The following is a 17416-nucleotide window of genomic DNA, read 5'->3' as shown; positions in this document are numbered from 1 at the left end:
TCGAGCTCTCTGAACGCAGGGTGGCCGTGGTCTCCGTCTCTCTGGCGGGAGGCTGTCGCGACCCCCCGAGCTCCCTTCAAGGCCCTACTGAGAGCTCACCTCCTCCAGGAGGCCTTCCCAGACTGAGCCCCCTCCTTCCTCTCCCCCTCATCCCCCGCTCCATCCCCCCGGTCTTACCTCCTTCTCTTCCCCACAGCACCTTTATATATGCATATATGTTTTTGTACAGATTTATTACTCTATTTATTTTACCTGTACATTGCATATAGTAGGTGCCTAATAAATGTCATTATTGTTATTATTATTATTATTATTATTATTATGTGGGCATGGGTGGTCAGTGGCAAATAGACAAGATCGAGGTACAGTGACTAGGATGGAATTTTAGAGGAGCAGCAGGTTGATATTAGATGAGCATTAGCAGTTAATTCTAATCATTCATTTATTTATTTATTTTACTTGTACATTTCTATCCTATTTATTTTATTTTGTTGGTATGTTTGGTTTTGTTCTCTGTCTCCCCCTTTTAGACTGTGAGCCCACTGTTGGGTAGGGACTGTCTCTATGTGTTGCCAATTTGTACTTCCCAAGCGCTTAGTACAGTGCTCTGCACATAGTAAGCGCTCAATAAATACGATTGATTGATTGATTGATTGATTCAATCGTATTTATTGAGCGCTTACTGCGTGCAGATCACTGTACTTCTGTTGATTGACTGAACACCCAGCCAGGCATGCCAAGATCAGGAGAGGGGTGGCTTCCTCTAGCAGAAACTTTGGCAAGATTGAGAACCTAAGAGATGATAGACTTGAAGATGCAGTAGTTGCTACAAGTGACGAATAGATGAGCCGCGGTAAACAACAGTCTGCATACACAGGACCTAATCTGTCTTGTCAGCTGTGTGACTTTGGGCAAGTCACTTAACTTCTCTGTGCCTCAGTTACCTCATCTGTAAAATGGGGATTAAGATTGTGAGCCCCACATGGGGCAACCTGATGACTTTGTATCCACCCCAGCGCTTAGAACAGTGCTTCGCACATAGTAAGCGCTTAACAAATACCAAAATTATTATTATTATTATTGTACATATCTATTCTATTTATTTTATTTTGTTAATATGTTTGATTTTGTTCTCTGTCTCCCCCTTCTAGACTGTGAGCCCACTGTCGGGTAGGGACCGTCTCTATATGTTGCCAACTGGTACTTCCCAAGCGCTGAGTACAGTGCTCTGCACATAGTAAGCGCTCAATAAATACAACTGATTGATTGACTGATTGTTTGGGCGTCCTGCTGTCGCCCACCTCCCATCCCTCGCCCCACTTGGCACCTCCAGGCCGGGGGTACGGCCGTGCCCCGGGACCCCTTGGGGACCCCGGCTCCTCTCCGGGTGTGGGACTTGTGGAAAAGTTGCCCCGGTACTGGAATAGCTGGTGGTCGAGGACAGAAGCGGGTGGGGGCCCTATTATTAGAGAAGCAGTATGGCCTAGTGGATAGAGCCCCATTCCTGGGTTCTAATCCTGGCTCTGCCATCTCTTGGCTGTGCGACCTTGGGCAAGGCACCTCACTTCTCTGGGCCTTGGTTACCTCCTCTGTAAAATGGGGATTAAGACTGTGAGCCGCACAGGGACTGGGTCCAACCCAATTTGCTTGTATCTACCCCAGTGCTTAGTACAGTGCCTGGCACATAGTAAATGCTCAACAAATAGCACAATTATTATTAAGACTGTGAGCTTGTCAGAGGCAGAGAATACGTCTACCAACTCTGTTCTACTTGTACTCTCCCAAGCACTTAGTAGAGTGCTCTGCACACAGTAAGCACTCAATCAATATGATCGATCGATGGATTATAAATCAGGTATTTCGAGTCCTTCGCTCCACTAAGACAGCACCGGAACGTCACCCATGACCTCACTGAAGCCAAGGCCAAAAAGCTCTCTCCTCCTAACCCTCCGTGACGTCTCAACCACCTTTGACCCCTTGGACCGCTGCTTCCTCCAGCCCAGTCGCATCGGGCCTCAATTTAGGTCACAAAGTTCTAGTCCAGCTAGTCTAATAATAATAATAATGATGATAATCACAATGTGCAGTATTTGTAAAACATTTACTATATGCCAAGCACTATGCTAAACGCTGGGATCGAGCCAATCCAGTAAGATCAGACCCAGTCCTTGTCCCACAGCAGACCCTCAGCATCCACGGGAAGCAGCGTGGCTCAGTGGGAAAGAGCCCGGGCTTTGGAGTCAGAGGTCATGGGTTCAAGTCCCAGCTCTGCCACTTGTCAGCTGTGTGACTTTGGGCAAGTCACTTCACTTCTCTGGGCCTCAGTTCCCTCATTTGTAAAATGGGGATGAAGACTGTGAGCCCCACGTGGGACAACCTCATCACCTTGTATCCCCCCCCCCAGCGCTTAGAACAGTGCTTTGCACATAGTAAGCGCTTAATAAATGCCATCAAAAAAAAGGGGAGTGTGGCCTAGTGGATATAGCACAGACTTGGGAGTCAGAAGGACCTGGGTTCTAATCCCAGCTCCGCCACTTGTCTGCTGGGTGACTTTGATGATGATGGCATTTGTTAAGCGCTTACTATGTGTGAAGCACTGTTCTAAGCGCTGGGGGGGATATTAGGTGATTAAGTTGTGCCACGGGGGGCTCACAGTCTTAATCCCCATTTTACAGATGAGGTAACTGAGGCTCAGAGAAGTTAAGTGACTTGCCCAAGGTCACACAACAGACATGTGATGGAGCCGGAATTCGAACCCATGACCTCTGACTTCAAAGCCCGTGCTCTTTCCACTGAGCCACGCTGCTTCTCTACATGACTTTGGCCAAGTCACTTCACTTCTCTGGGCCTCAGTTCCTTCATCTGTAAAATGGGGATTAAGACGGTGGGACAGGGACTGTGTCCGACCCAATTACCTCGAATCTACTCTAGTGCTTAGAACGGTGCCTGGCACACAGTAAGCGTTTAATAAATACTATAACAAAAAGGAGAGAGGACAGATATTTCATACCCATTTTACAGATGAGGAACCTGAAGCCCAGGGAAGTTGTGATTTGGTCCTTTCTCTTACCAGTCTTTCGTTCTGCTCATTAGCTCCTCTCCTGCCTCTGTTCTGGCCCCCCTTCTGGTCTGGCGGCCCACCTGCTCTGCTTCCACCCCTCTGCGGACGATTCCCAAGTCAACGCCTCCAACTCTGTGAGCCACCCTCTGCTCCTAGAAACATTATCCAACCTTGGGTTCACTGACCCGGTCCTCTCCTGGTTCTCTTCCTATCTCTCTAGCCGTTCATTCTCAGTCTCTTCGGAGGGCTCCTCCTCTGTCTCCCACCCTCCGACTGTGGGGGTCCCTCAAGGCTCAGTTCGGGGTCCCCTTCTATTCTCCATCTACAACCACTCGCTCGGAGAACTCACTCCTCCCGTGGCTTCAACTACCGTCTCTACGTTGCGGATGAATCCCAAACCTACCGCTCCTGCTCTGACCTCTCTCCTTCTCCGCAGTCTCTCATTTCCTCCCGCTTGCGGGACGTCTCTACTTTGATATCCCGTCGACACCTCAAGCTTAACATGTCCAAAGCAGAATTCATCTTCCCACTCGAACGCTGTCTTCCTTCTCTTTCACATCACTGTTGATAACACCACTATCCCTCCCACCCGCCGAAACTCACAAGCCCGTAACCTTGACTTTATCCTTTATCCTCTCTCACTCAACTCACATATTCGATCTGTCACCAGATCCTGTCGGCTCTACCCTTACAACATCGCTCAAATCCGCCCTTTCCTCTCCACTGTCAGCTGTGTGATTTTGGGCAAGTCACCTTACTTCTCTGGGCCTCAGTTCCCTTGTCTGTAAAATGGGGATTAATCAATCAATCAATCATATTTATTGAGTGCTTACTGTGTGCAGAGCACTGGACTAAGCACTTGGGCAGTACAAGTTGGCAACATCCAGAGACAGCCCCTACCCAACAGTGGGCTCACAGTCTAAAAGGGGGAGACAGAGAACAAAACCAAACATACTAACAAAATAAAATAAATAGAATAGATATGTACAAGTAAAATAAATAAATAAATAGAGTAATAAATATGTACAAACATATATACATATATACAGGTGCTGTGGGGAAGGGAAGGAGGTAAGATGGGGGGATGGAGAGGGGGATGAGGGGGAGAGGAAGGAAGGGGCTCAGTCTGGGAAGGTCTCCTGGAGGAGGTGAGCTCTCAGTAGGGCCTAAGACTGTGAGCCCCACGTGGGACAATCTGATAACCTTGTATCCAATCCAGTGCCTAGAACAGTGCTCGGCACATAGTAAGCGCTTAACAAAAACCATCATTATTATCCAAACTGCCACTAGACCGATCCAAATATCTCACCTTTACTACTGCATCAGTCTCCTCACTGACCTCCCTGTCTCCCCCAACTCCAGTCCCTACTTTGCTCTGCTGCCAGGATCACTTTTCTACAAAACCATTCGGTCCACATTTCCCCACTCTTCAAGAACCTCCAGTGGTTGCCCATCCACCTTCGTATCAAACAGAAACTCCTCACCGTCGGCTTTGAAGCACTCAATCCCCTTGCCCCCTCCTACCTCATTTTACTGCTCTCCCACTCCACCCAGGCTGTGCTCCTCTAAGACCATCCTACTCTCTGTGCCTCAATCTCATCCATCTTGCTGCTGACCCCTTGACTACATCCTCCTGGACCTCTCTCTGCCCTGGAACTCCCTCCTCCGCCACATATGACAGACCACCCCCTCCTCGCCTTTAAACTCTTATGAAAAACCACATCTCCTCCACAAGGCCTTTCCCCGATTAAGCCTACTTCATTCCCCTACCCCCATTCTCTTCTGCATCCCCCTTGCCCTTAGCTCTGTACCCTTTATTCACCCCTCCCTCATCCCCACAACGTCTGATTCCCCTCTAGACCTTAAGCTCTGTACCCTTTATTCCCCCTCCCTCATCCCCACAACGTCTGATTCCCCTCTAGACCTTAAGCTCCTCGTCGGCAGTGAATGTGCGTACCGATTCTGTTGAATTATATTCTCTTGAGCGCTTAGTTGGATCAATCAATCTATTAATCCATCATCATTATCTTCTAGACTGTGAGCCCACTGTTGCGTAGGGACTGTCTCTATGTGTTGCCGACTTGTACTTCCCAAGCGCTTAGTACAGTGCTCTGCACACAGTAAGCGCTCAATGAATACGATTGATTATTTACTCAGCATTTACATGGTGTGCAAAACACCATACTAACTCCCTCCCCCTTCATAGCCGACAGACCACCACTTTCGCCTCCTTCAAAATGCTCCTAATAATAATAATAATGGTATTTATTAAGCGCTTACTACGTGCAAAGCACTGTTCTAAGCACTGGGGAGGTTAAAAGGTGATCAGGTTGTCCCACGGGGGGCTCACAGTCTTAATCCCCATTTTACAGATGAAGTAACTGAGGCCCAGAGAAGTGACTTGCCCAAAGTCACCCAGCTGACAATTGGCGGAGCCGGGATTCAAACCCATGACCTCTGACTCCAAAGCCCGGGCTCTTTCCACTGAGCCATGCTGCTTCTCAAATCCTCAAATCCCATCTCCTCCCGGAAGCCTTCCCGGACTAAGCCATCATTTCCCCACCGTGCCCTTCCCTTCGTGTGGCTTAGGCACCCGGCTCTGTCCCCATTCAATCGATCGCATTTATTGAGCGCTTACTGTGTGCAGAGCACTGTACTAAGCGCTTGGGAAGTCCAAGTTGGCAACATATGGAGACGGTCCCTACCCAACAGCGGGCTCACAGTCTAGAAGCACTCGCTGGATTGGCAGCATGGTCTAGTGGTTAGAGTACGGGCCCGGGCGTCAGGGGGACCTGGGTTCTCATCCCACCCCCGCCGCTCGTCTGCTGGGAGACCTTGGATGAGTCGCTTCACTTCTCTGGGCCTCGGTTACCTCATCTGTAAAATGAGGATTAAGCCTGGCGGCTCCACGTGGGACATGGACTACGTCCAGCCCAACTTCCTTGTACCTACCTCAGCACCTAGAACTGTGCCTAAAACGTAATAAACGCGCAACAAAACGCATTAAAAAATGGTCATCATCATCATCAATCGTATTTATTGATCATAGCCTTACGTATTTATTGATCATAGCATTGGTCATAGCCTTACGCTCCGCCATTTCTCTTTTCTGTAATTGATTTCAGTGACTGTCTTCCCCCTCTAGACTGTAAACTCCTCATAGGCAGGGATCGTGTCAACCAATCCTTCTATATGCGTGGCTCAGTGGAAAGAGCCCGGGCTTTGGAATCAGAGGTCACGGGTTCGAATCCCGGCTCCGCCACGTCTGCTGCGTGACCTTGGGGAAGTCACTTCACTTCTCTGAGCCTCAGTTACCTCATCTGTAAAAAGGGGATTAAGACTGTGAACCCCACATGGGACAACCTGATCACTTTGTATCCCCCGCAGCGCTTAGAACGGTGCTTTGCACATAGTAAGCGCTTAACAAATGCCAACATTATTATTATTATATGGTACCCTCCTAAGCGCTTAGTACAGTGCTCTGCACCCAGTAAGCGCCAAATACCACTGATGACTGACGGATTGTACTTTCCAAGAGCTTAGTACAGTGCTCTGCACCCAGTAAGCGCTCAATAAATACGATTGAACGAATGAATGAATGAATGAATGAGTCACGCTCGAGTTCTTCCACGTCTCCTGGCTCCCACATTCAATCTCCTGCCAAATCCAGCTGGTTCTTCCTGCCCATCTTTACCGTGAGCCCCGGATGGGACAGGGACTGTGTCTGACTCGATTTGCTTGTGCTTAGTACGGTACCGGGCCCACAGTAAGCACTCAACAAATACCGTGATTATTGTTATTATTACCCATCTCCACTCCCTCCTCTCCACCCTAACTGCCGCCACCGGGTCCCAGCTCTTGTTACAGCACAGCTAGGCTGCTGCATCGGCCTCCCGGACGACCTGCCAGGCTCCCGCTGGGTCAATGCCAGCGCGGGCACCGGTGTGTGTGTGTGTGGATTGCGGGGAGGAGGGGGAAACGCATCAGGTTTGGCACTGGGGCCTGGGGCCTGGGTCACTGTCAGGGAGAGGCTGTAGCATATTTTATTTTGTTAATACATTTGGTTTTGTTCTCTGTCTCCCTCTTCTAGACTGTGAGTCCACCGTTGGGTAGGGACTGTCTCTATATGTTGCCAACTTGGACTTCCCTAGCGCTTAGTCCAGTGCTCTGCACACAGTAAGCTCTCAATAAATGCGATTGATTGATTGATTGATTGGCCAGGGTCGGCGTCGGCATCAGTGACGGGGCTGTGGCCTGTATCACACTGTCCACGTTCCATATTTTTCCCTACATATCCAATCCGTCACCAAAACCTGCCGGTCTCAGCTCCGCAATCAATCAATCAATCAATCAATCGTATTTATTGAGCGCTTACTATGTGCAGAGCACTGTACTAAGCGCTTGGGAAGTACAAGTTGGCAACATATAGAGACAGTCCCTACCCAACAGTGGGCTCACAGCCTAAAAGGGGGAGACAGAGAACAGAACCAAACATACCAACAAAATAAAATAAATAGGATAGAAATGTACAAGTAAAATAAATAAATAAATAAATAGAGTAATAAATATGTACAACCATATATACATATATACAGGTGCTGTGGGGAAGGGAAGGAGGTAAGATGGGGGGATGGAGAGGGGGACGAGGGGGAGAGGAGGGAAGGGGCTCAGTCTGGGAAGGCCTCCTGGAGGAGGTGAGCTCTCAGCAGGGCCTTGAAGGGCCTCCGCAACATCGCCAAGATCGGCCCTTTCCTCTCCATCCAAACCGCTACCTTGCTGGTTGAAGCTCTCATCCTATCCCGACTGGACTACTGCATCGGCCACCTCTCTGATCTCCCATCCTCCTGTGTCTCCCCGTTTCAGTCTATACTTCACTCTGCTGTCCGGATTTGTACAGAAATGCTCTGGGCACGTCACTCCCCTCAAAAATCTCCAGTGGCTGCCTGTCAACCTACGCATCAGGCAAAACCTCCTCACTCTCGGCTTCCAGGCTGTCCATCCATCCATCCCCTGGCCCCCTCCTCCCTCCCCTCCCTTCTCTCCTTGTCCAGCCCAGCCCGCATCCTCCACTCCTCTGCCGCTAATCTCCTCACCGTTAGGCCTCGTTCTCGCCTGTCCCGCCATCGACCCCCGGCCCACGTCATCCCCCTGGGCCTGGAATGCCCCCAGTCCCTCTGCCCATCCGCCAAGCTAGCTCTCTTCCTCCCTTCAAAGCCCTACTGAGAGCTCACCTCCTCTAGGAGGCCTTCCCAGACTGAGCCCCCTTTTTCCTCTCCTCCTCCCCATCCCCCCGCCCTACCTCCTTCCCTGCCCCCACAGCACCTTTATATACTTGTACAGATTTATTACTATTTATTTTACTTGTCCATATTTACTACTCTATTTCTTTTGTTAATGATGTGCATCTAGCTTTACTTCTATTTATTCTGACAGTTCTGACACCTGTCTACGTGTTTTGTTTCGTCGTCTGTCTCCCCCTGCTAGACCGTGAGCCCGTTGTCGGGTAGGGACCGTCTCTATCTGTTGCCGACTTGTACTTCCCAAGAGCTCTGCACAGTGCTCTGCACACAGTGAGCGCTCAATAAATACGATTGAATGAATGACTGATGAGAGCCACTGCGATGGGGATGTAGCGTGTATCGGAGCCTGCGTCAGTGACACCCATGCGTACTGCCCTCGCCCGTTGCTCCAGATGTTTAACTCCCTCCTCAAACCCCCCGTCCCTCGCCTCCCCCATTTCTTGCCCCTAATGGACCTGGCCACCTACTAGTTTGAGAAAAATCGAAACTATCAGGCGTGATCTCCCTAAAATCTCCCCTGCCCCCGTCCCTCCCTCCCCCTGCCCCTTCTTCAACTCTCCCATCCTTCCCGGCGGGATCTCAAGAGCTCTCCTGCCTTCTCTTAAAATCCACCCCCTCCACCTGCACATCCGACCCCATCGCCTCGCACCTTATCAGAACACTTGCCCCTTCCCTTCTTCCCTCTCTAGCCACCATCTTCAACCGTTGGCTCTCCAATGGCTTCTTTCCCAATGTTTTCAAACATGCCCGGGTCTCCCCTATCCTAAAAAAAACTCTCCCTCAACCCCACGACTCCTTCCAGTTATTACCCCATCTCCCCTGCCATTCTTCTCCAAGCTCCTTGAGCAAGTCATCTACATCCTATGTCCCAAGTTCCTCTCCTCAACACCCTCCAATCTGGTTTCCGTCCCCTTCGCTCCACAGACGCTGCCCTCTCACAGGTCACCAACGATCTCCTTCTTGCCAAATCCAACGGCCTCTACGCCGTCCTAATATTCCTCGACCTCTCAGCTGCCTTCGACACTGTCGCCCACCCCCTTCTCCTGGAAAATTATCCAACCTCGGCTTCACTGACTCTTTCCTCTCCTGTTTCTCCTCCTATCTTTCTGGAAACTCATTCTCAGTCTCCTTCACGGGCTCCTCCTCTGCCTCCCACCCCCGAACTGTGGAAGTCCCTCCAGGCTCAGTTTTTGGTCCCCTTCTATTCTCCATCTGCACCCACTCCTCTGGAGAATTCATTCACTCCCATGGCTTCGCCTACCACGTCTATGCGGATGATTCTCAAATCTACATCTTCAGACTTGATCTCTCTCTATCTCTCTCTCCGGTTTCACATATCCGCCTACCTTCAAGACATGTCTACTTGGATGTCCCGCTGTCACCTCATACTTAACATGTCCAAAACAGAACTCCTTATCTTCCCACCCAAACCCCGTCCTTCCCCTGACTTTCCCATCGCTGCAGACAGCACCATCATCCTTCCTGTCTCACGAGCCCGTAACTTGGCATTATCCTTGACTCCTCTTACTCACCCCACATAATAATAATAATGACGACGGTATTTGTTAAGCGCTTACTATGTGCCAAGCACAGATCTAAGCACTGGGGGGATACAAGGTGATCAGGTTGTCATTCATTCAATCGTATTTACTGAGTGCTTACCGTGTGCAGAGCACTGTACTAAGCACTTGGGAAGGACAAATTTGCAACATACAGAGATGGTCCCTACCCAACAGCGGGCTCACAGTATAGAAGGGCTCACATTCTTAATCGCCATTTTACAGATGAGGTCACTGAGGCCCAGAGAAGTGAAGTGACTTGCCCAGAGTCACACAGCTGACGACTGGCAGAGCCGGGATTTGAACCCATGACCTCCGACTCCAAAGCCCGGGCTCTTTCCACCGAGCCAAGCTGCTTCTCCATTGTCCCACATCTTCAACCTATCACTAAATCCTGTCGATTCAACCTGCACAACCTGGCTAAAATCCGCCCTTCCCTCCCCATCCAAAGCGCTACCACGTTAATCCGGGCACTCATCCTATCTCGCCTTGATTACTGAATCGGTCTTCTCGCTGACCTCCCTGCTTCCTGCCTCTCCCCACTCCACCCTGCTGCCCAGAACGTTTTTCTTCACGTTTCCCCACTCCTTGAGAACCTCCGGTGGTTGCCCGTCCACCTCTGCATCGAACAGAAACTCCTCACCACTGGATTTAAAGCCCTCGACCCCCTTGTCCCTCCCTAACTCACCTCGCTGCTCTTACTCCCAACCAGCCCGCACACTCGGCTCCGGTAATGCCAACCTACTTCCCGTACCTCCATCTTGTCTATCTCACCGCTGCCCACTCACTTACATCCTGCTTCTTCTTCCTTCCTTCAATCGCATTTATTGAGCGCTTATTGTGTGCAGAGCACTGTACTAAGCGCTTGGGAAGGACAAAGCAAAAGTGGGCAACGCTTCTGCCCTGGGACACCCACCCTCTTCGTATCTGACAGACCACCACCCTCCTCCCCTTCTGAGCCATCTCCTCCAAGAGGCCTTCCCTGCCCAATTCCTCTCTTCCCCTTCTCCCACTCCCTTCTGCATCGCCCTGTCTTCCTCCCTTTATTCATTCCTTTTAGACTGTGAGCCCACTGTTGGGTAGGGACTGTCTCTATATGTTGTCAATTTGTACTTCCCAAGCGCTTAGTACAGTGCTCTGCGCATAGTAAGCGCTCAATAAATACGATTGATGATGATGAGGATGATTCCCACCTCGGCCCCACGGCACCTATGTCCGTATCCTTAATTTATTTACTTCTATTAATAATAATAATAGTAATTAGGATAACAGTATTCGTTGAGCACTTACCATGTGTCAGACACTGTACTAAGCGCTGATTAGCTGAGTGCTTTGCACATAGTAAGCGCTTAATAAATGTCATTATTATTATTATTATAAGCGCTTGTAATGTCTGTCTCCCCCTCTACACTGTAAGCGCGTTATGGGCGGAGAATGTGTCTGTTGCACTGAACTCTCCCAAGCGCTTAGTACACCGCTCTGCACAGAATGAGTGCTCAATAAATACGATGGATGGATTGACTGTCAGTGACGCTGATGTGACTGCAGCCTATGTTGGAGCCCGTGTCGGTGACAGTGCTAAGCTCCTAGTACAGCGCTCTGCGCACAGTAAGCGCTCAATAAATACGATGGAATGAACGAATGACAGCATCAATGACAGGGCTGTGGCCTGTGTCGGTGTCGGGGCCAGCATCCGTTATGGGGACGTAGCCCGCGTCCCGGCCCGCGTCAGCCCCAGTGACAGGGACGGAGCCCGGGTCGGGGCCTGTGTCACTACTAGAGAAGCAGTGTGACTCGGTGGACAGAGCCCGGGCTTTGGAGTCGGAGGTCAGGGGTTCAAATCCCGGCTCCGCCACTTGTCAGCTGGGTGACTTTGGGCGAGTCACTTCACTTCTCTGGGCCTCAGTGACCTCATCTGTAAAATGGGGATTAAGACTGTGAACCCCCCCGTGGGACAACTGGATCACCTTGTAACCTCCCCAGCGCTTAGAACAGTGCTTTGCGCATAGTAAGTGCTTAATAAATGGCATTATTATTATTAGGATCAGTGATGGGGATGTAGCCTGTGGCAGAATCTTATATCGGGGACTTTGTCGGCGTCAGTGTCGGTGAAAGGGCTGTAGCCTGTGCCCAAGCCCGTGTCGACGTGTCAGCACGTATGGCGGGGCGGAAAGCTTTGTCAGGGCCCGGTGTCAGGATCACTGATGGGGCCCTGGTGCGTGTCGGTGATGGGATCAGTGATAAGGATTAGCCTGCATCGGGGCCTGTGTGCATGTCGGCGTCGGTGAGGGGGCTGGCGCTTGTGTCGGATCCTGTGTCTGGGGGCTGTGATGGCAGCGGCATCGGTGATGAGGGTGTAGCCCGTGTCGGGGCTCGTGTCAGGATCAGTGACGGGGAAGCGGCCTGTGTCGGCGTCAGGGTCAGCGGCGGGGCCGTTGCCTGTGTCGGGGCCTGTATCAGTGTCGGGGATGGAGCCTTTGTCAGCGTCAGGATCAGTGACGGGGCCCTGGCCCCTGCTGGCATCAGGATCGGCAGCGGGACCGCGGCCTCTGTCACTGTCAGGATCAGTGACGGGGATGTAGCGGGTGTCACTGTCAGGATCGGGGCCTGGGCCATGGCCCGTGTCACTGTCGGAATCGGTGACGGGGCCGTGGCCGGGGTTGGGGCCTGCGTCACTGTCGGGATCAGTGATGGGGCCGGGGTCCGTGTCACTGTCAGGATCGGTGATGGGGCCGGGGTCTCTGTGACTGTCAGGATCGGGGATGTGGCCGGGGTCTGTGTCACTGTCAGGATCGGTGACGGGGTCCTGGCCTGTGTCACTGTCAGGATCGGTGACGGGGCCGGGGGCCGCGTCACCGTCCGAATCGGTGATGGAGTCGTGGCCGGTGTCGACGTCAGCATCCGTGACGCGGCTGTGGCCTGTGTCACTGGCAGGCTCAGTGCCGGGGCCTGTATCGCTGTCAGACACAGTGACGGGGCCGTGGCCCGCGTGACCGTCAGGCTCAGTGAGGGGGCCGTGTCTGGTCCGGTGTGGGGGTCCGGATGGGTGTCGGGGCCGTGCCCGGTGTGGGGGCCGGTGTGGGGGTCCGGATGGGTGACGGGGCCGTGGAGGGGTCCGGGTCTGGGCCTGGGGACCGGGGCTGGGGGGGGGTCGGGGGCCGGCTGGTCCCCTGGAGTCCCTTCCGGGGGAGGGGTGCTCCGAGGCGTCTGGGGGGGGGGGGGGGACTTGGGGGCGGGGCCGTGCCGGGGCCTTGCCGGAATCCCAGACTGAGCCTCCTCCTCCCCTTCCCATTCCCCCCCCCCCCCAGCCTTGCCTCCCTCCCCTCCCAACAGCACCTGTATATATTTATAGATGTTTGTATGGATTTACTACTCTATTTAACTTGTACATATTTATTCTATTTATTTTATTTGGTCACTATGTTTTGTTTTGTCGTCCATCTCCCCCTTCTAGACTGTGAGCCCGCTGTTGGGTAGGGACCGTCTCTCTATGTTGCCAACCTGGACTTCCCAAGCGCTTAGAACAGTGCTCTGCACACAGGAGGCGCTCAATAAATACGATTGAATGAATGAGTGAAATCCCGCCGGGCCCCTCCTCGTCCGCCCGCCCGTCCCCCCCCCCCAACCTCCCCCGTCCGTGTCCACGGGTGGGGGGGGGGGGGGGCATTCATTCATTCAATCGTATTTATTGAGCGCTTACTGTGTGCAGAGCACTGCACTAAACGCTTGGGAAGTCCAAGTCGGCAACGTATAGAGACGGTCCCTACCCACCACTCATTCATTCATTCATTCATTCAATCGCGTTTATTGAGCGCTTACTGTGCGCAGAGCACTGCACTAAGCGCTTGGGAAGTCCAAGTTGGCAACGTATAGAGACGGTCCCTACCCACCATTCATTCACTCATTCATTCAATCGCATTTACTGAGCGCTTACTGTGCGCAGAGCACTGGACTAAGCGCTTGGGAAGTCCAAGTTGGCAACGTATAGAGACGGTCCCTACCCAAAATTCATTCATTCATTCATTCAATCGCATTTATTGAGCGCTTACTGTGCGCAGAGCACTGCACTAAGCGCTTGGGGAGCCCAAGTCGGCAACCTAGAGGGACGGCCCCTGCCCGACAGCGGGCTCACGGTCTAGAAGGGGGAGACAGAGGACAAAACAAAACGTAGTAACAAAATAAAATAAATAGAATAAATCTGTACAAATAAACTAGAGCAATAAATCCGTCCAAACATCTATACATATGTACAGGTGCTGTGGGGAGGGGAAGGAGGTAAGACGCGGGGGGGATGGGGAGGGAGTAACCTGTACTTCCCACGCGCTTAGTCCAGTGCTCTGCACACAGTAAGCGCTCAATCAATACGATTGATTGATTGACTGATGTGTACAGGTGATGAGGGGAGGGGAAGGAGGTAAGACGGGGGGGGGGGATGGGGAGGGGAAGGAGGGGGCTGAGTGCGGGCAGGCCTCCCGGAGGAGGTGAGCTCTCAGTAGGGCCTGGAAGGGAGGAAGAGAGGGAGGTTGGCGGAGGCGCAGGGAGGACTCACCCAGGCTCCGGGGGCCCGGTCGGTCGGCGGGCGGAACGCTCACCATCTCCGGACCCTCCGCGGAGGGAGGGGCTGCGGGGGGGGGACTGCAGCACGTCCCCACCGGATCCCACCGGATCCCACCGGACCGGACCGGACCGGACCGGACCGGAACCCGCCCCGCGCTTCCGCCGCCCCCGGCGTCGCAGCAGCAGCAGCAGGAGGAGCAGGGGCGGGAGGAGCAGGAGCAGCGGGAGGAGCAGGAGGAGGATGACGTCAGCCGGGGGGCGGAGCCTACAGGTGCAGCGCCCCCGCCCCTCGCCCGCCCGGCGCGCGGCCCGCCCACAAGCAATCCAGCGATCAAGGAATCAATGAACGCATGCGCGAATGAGCAACCCCGCCCCATCATCTCAGGCCCCGCCCAGAGTGTGTGAATGATTGAATGAATGAATGAGCGACCCCGCCCCATCTCAGGCCCCGCCCCCGGGCCTGGCCCCGCCCCTTCCGGTCTGCGCCCCCCCCGCCCGCAGCCCCGCCCCATCTCAGGCCACGCCCTCTGGAATGAATGAACGAACAACCCCGCCCCATCTCAGGCCCCGCCCCCGGGCCTGGCCCCGCCCTTTCCGGTCTGCCCCCCCGCCCCACCCACAATGAATGAATGGATGAGCGACCCCGCCCCATCTCAGGCCCCGCCCCCGGGTCTGGCCCCGCCCCTTCCGGTCTGCCCCTCCCCGCCCACAGCCCCGCCTCCCCTCAGGCCCCGCCCACAATGAATGAATGAATGAATGAATGAATGAGCGACCCCGCCCCACCTCAGGCCCCGCCCCCGTGCCTGGCTTCGCCCCTTTCGGTCTGCCCCCCCACCCACAGCCCCACCCCATCTCAGACCCCGCCCTCCGGAATGAATGAATGCACGAATGAATGAATGAACAACCCCTCCCCATCTCAGGCCCCGTCCCCTCCGGCCTGGCCCCGCCCCTTCCGGTCTGCCCCCCCCGCCCACAGCCCACAGCCCCGCCCCATCTCAGGCCCCGCCCTCCGGAATGAATGAATGAATGCTCAACCCTGCCCCGTCTCAGACCCCGCCCCTTCCGGTGTTCCCCTGCCCACAGCCCCTCCCCATCTCAGGCCCCGCCCCCAGCCCCGCCCCATCCCTCCTCCCCTCAGTCGCCGGACCCCTTGGCCCCGCCCCTCCACCCTGACCCCGCCCCACACCCACCTGCCACAGATCCCGCCCACAATGAATGAATGAATGAATGAATGATCAACCCCGCCCCATCTAAGGCCCCGCCCCTCCGGCATGGCTCCGCCCCTTCCGGTCTTCCCCCCACCCACTAGCCCCGCCCCATCTCAGGCCCCTGCCCACCGGAATGAATGAATGAATGAACAACCCCGCCCCACCTCAGGCCCCGCCCCCTCAGGTCTGGCCCCGCCCCGGCCTGGCCCAGCCCTCCTCCCCTCAGTCGCCGGACTCCTTGTCCCCGCCCCCTTTGCCCTGGCCCCGCCCCACGCACTCCTGCCACAGATCCCGCCCACAATGAATGAATGAACGAACGAATGAATGAATGAACAACCCCGCCCCATCTCAGGCCCCGCCCCTTCCTATCTAGCCCCGCCCCCCCGGACCCACAGCCCCGCCCCTCCTCCCCTCAGCTCCCGGCTCCTTGGCCCCGCCCCATCTCAGGCCACGCCCTCCAGAATAAAGGAATGAATGAACCCACCCCTCCCCTCAGGCCCCGCCCCACGCCCGCCTGCCACAGATCCCGCCCACAATGAATGAATCTTCATTCCCCCTTTCCCCCTGGCATTAGCGCCTTCCCTTCCCCACAGCACCTGTATATATGTTTGTACGGATTTATTACTCTATTCATTTATTTATTTTACTTGTACATATTTATTGTATTTATTTTATTCTGTTAATATGTTTTGTTTTGTTCTCTGTCACCCCGTTCTAGACTGTGAGCCCACTGTTGGGTAGGGACCGTCTCTATATGTTGCCAACTTGGACTTCCCAAGCGCTTAGTACAGGGCTCTGCACACAGGAAGCGCTCCCTTCTCTCCTTCTCCAGCCCAGCCCGCACCCTCCGCTCCTCTGCCACTAATCTCCTCACCGTTAGGCCTCGTTCTCACCTGTCCCGCCATCAACCCCCCGGCCCACGTCCTCCCCAGGGCCTGGAATGCCCCCAGTCCCTCTGCCCATCCGCCAAGCTCGCTCTCTTCCTCCCTTCAAGGCCCTGCTGAGAGCTCACCTCCTCCGGGAGGCCTTCCCACACTGAGCCCCTTCCTTCCTCTCCCCCTCATCCCCCTCTCCATCCCCCCATCTTACCTCCTTCCCTTCCCCACAGCACCTGTATATATGTATATATGTTTGTACATATTTATTACTCTTTATTTATTTATTTATTTTGCTTGTACCTATCTATTCTATTTATTTTATTTTGTTAGTACGTTTGGTTTTGTTGTCTGTCTCCCCCTTCTAGACTGTGAGCCCGCTGTTGGGTAGGGGCAATCTCTATATGTTGCCGACTTGTACTTCCCAAGCGCTTAGTCCAGTGCTCTGCACACAGTAAGCGCTCAATAAATACGATTGATTGATTGATTGAATAAATACGATTGAATGAATGAATGAATGAATGAACAACCCCGCCCATCTCAGGCCCCGCCCTCGGGCCTGACCCCACCCCTTCCGGTCTGCCCCCCCACAGCCCCGCCTCTTCTCACCTCAGTCCCCGACTCCTTGGCCCCGCCCCTTCCGGTCTGCCCCTCTCCACCCACAGCCCCGCCCGCATTGGTCCCGCCCCCCACCCCTGGCCACGCCCCTTCCGGTCTGCCTCCCCTGCGCGCGCCCTGGTCACGCCCCTTCCGCCCTAGCCCCGCCCACCTGCCATGGAGGAGCAGCGTGGCTCAGTGGAAAGAGCCCGGGCTTTGGAGTCACAGGTCATGGGTTCGAATCCCGCCTCCGCCTAAT

General features: G+C 53.9%; 1 protein-coding gene across 2 annotated transcripts in view; it reads right to left on the bottom strand.

Annotated features, from left to right (window-relative positions):
* The window catches only part of MFSD6 (major facilitator superfamily domain containing 6), a 65179-nt gene extending 50577 nt beyond the window's left edge, over nucleotides 1–14602 (bottom strand). For both annotated transcript variants that reach the window (XM_038749459.1, XM_038749460.1), the window contains exon 1: nucleotides 14470–14602. The gene's annotated coding sequence lies outside the window, so the exon portion shown is untranslated. The remainder of the gene's footprint in view (nucleotides 1–14469) is intronic.
* Nucleotides 14603–17416: the final 2814 nt, after the last annotated feature.

The sequence above is a fragment of the Tachyglossus aculeatus genome, chromosome 7 (assembly GCF_015852505.1).
Source record: "Tachyglossus aculeatus isolate mTacAcu1 chromosome 7, mTacAcu1.pri, whole genome shotgun sequence".
Lineage (NCBI taxonomy): Eukaryota > Metazoa > Chordata > Mammalia > Monotremata > Tachyglossidae > Tachyglossus > Tachyglossus aculeatus.
The sequence above is the reverse complement of the archived record's forward strand: the minus strand, read 5'-3'. Positions and strand labels throughout refer to the sequence as shown.